The sequence below is a fragment of the Gordionus sp. m RMFG-2023 genome, chromosome 4 (assembly GCF_954871325.1).
Source record: "Gordionus sp. m RMFG-2023 chromosome 4, tfGorSpeb1-WG-v2, whole genome shotgun sequence".
In the NCBI taxonomy this organism is placed as follows: domain Eukaryota; kingdom Metazoa; phylum Nematomorpha; class Gordioida; order Chordodea; family Parachordodidae; genus Gordionus; species Gordionus sp. m RMFG-2023.
In genome coordinates, this window is record NC_088778.1 from 29,216,126 (window position 1) to 29,218,056 (window position 1,931).

At 25.4% G+C, this 1,931-nt stretch overlaps 1 pseudogene; it reads right to left on the bottom strand.

Annotated features, from left to right (window-relative positions):
* Positions 1-1,492: 1,492 nt before the first annotated feature.
* Positions 1,493-1,611, bottom strand: LOC135929207 (5S ribosomal RNA; annotated as a pseudogene).
* Between the last annotated feature and the right edge of the window lie 320 nt (positions 1,612-1,931).

Below are 1,931 nucleotides of genomic sequence, written 5' to 3' on the forward strand. Positions count from 1 at the left end.
CGACAATATTATTTTAATTTCTGATATCACTCTGGTTCTTATTTTATATTCACAAAATTTTTCATTTCTAATATGGCATCCTTGCCTTGTAAATAATCAAGGTTTCAATATATTTGCATAATTTCTTCTAAAGATTTATATTGTTTTTGTTTCATCAATTTATCTAACATAATAATTCTGATATGGGTTACCATCATGAGTGTCATGGCTATGACTGTAAATTAACCAGCATCTATTATTTGTGTGGCTATGTAATTTAAGAATATACTACAGCTTCTAAGAGCATATGATTGTATATTTTAGATACGCAATACTGGTCAACTGTATAGTCGTTTATATATCATTAAAAAATGTAAGATAATCTTTTATAAGTTTAATATCTCACAATCGATTACTTATCTAGCTTCCATGTCATCTAAGAGAAAGCTCTAACCACCATATAGTTTTATAATTTGGATTGGTCGTTTATATTCTCTTCTTCAAGAATTTTTGATTTGGTAAGGCTAATCGATTTCTTCTTATTAGTCCATTCTATAAAACATTGTCTACTGTAATAAATAGATTTTGTATTAAAAAATATTATTTTTAGATATGTTTAATTATTTATATGCTTGTTTATTTTCTATGCAAAATATAATAAATGACAAAATATGAAATTCAGCATAATTGTTTAGAGTTAGCAAATTTTAAAAAAGTATTATATATTAATATCGACGGACGAGTAAATGGGGCCGAAGGCCCGCAAATTGGAGAATATGGGGGCGAAGCCCCCCTAAAAAAATTTTTAGTTGAGCACCCTGAGATTATAAAGGCTAGCAACGCCCCTGCATCTTTAAACTTAACCTAAACTCAATATATAAAACTTTAAGAGTTAATATTATATACAAAATTAAATAGAATAAAAGAATAGAGCAATGCCTTTGAATATCAATATAACAATAGAAAATATAATATTTAATCTTTGCATGTGAGTAATAAATGTCAGTATCATTAAAAATTAATATTTAATCTATGCACGTGAGTCAAAATTATTTTTACTAATTTACGCCATCTAGAGTATAAAATAATGTCATATTTATGTTAAATAATCAAATTAAAAATGATAGTGCAAATTAGTTATAAAATTCTGAAAGATATTTACATTTTACTCCTAATAAATCCGTCATTTGATTGGTTAAAAGAAGGATAATTTTTGACAAAAAAAATATATATAATAAATGGAATCTACTTTGTAGAAAAAATAAATTTAAAAAAATTAATCTTAACACACTCTCTTTCAAAAATCTGATTTAAATGAACTCTCAAATCAGTCATAAAAGAATTTATTTTTAATTTTTATAAATAATGACTATTTAAAATATATGCCCCGGGTGTCATAAAATAATTTAATGACCGGGTATTTAAAAAAAACTAAAATATGGATGGGCAGGCCCCTGCAGATATCTGATAAAAATCATCAACAAGATTTTATCAAATAAAATGCGTGAAAAAAAAATTACGACACCTGGGATTCCCAGGCAGTCACCCATTTAAGTACTAACCAGACTCAATGTTGCTTAACTTCGGTGTTTGAAAGGGAACCGTTGCTTTCAACGTGATATGGTCGTAATCGAAAATATTGCTTTTAAATTCATTATTTAGGTGAATTATAATTTTTTAAATGTAAAATATTTAAAAATTACAATTTATTATAATAAACAAATAATTTCGTAAACAAAAATTATTATCTTAAATAAACAAGATAATTTTTTACATGTAATACTAGGGGTGGGACCAATACCAATATAATATTGGTTTACAATACCAATACCAATATAAACCAATATATATTTAAATATTGGTATTGCTTTTACAACCAATACCAATTACCTAAATATATTGGTTTTGATATATTGTTTAAATACAATTTTAACCAATACCAATACCAATAT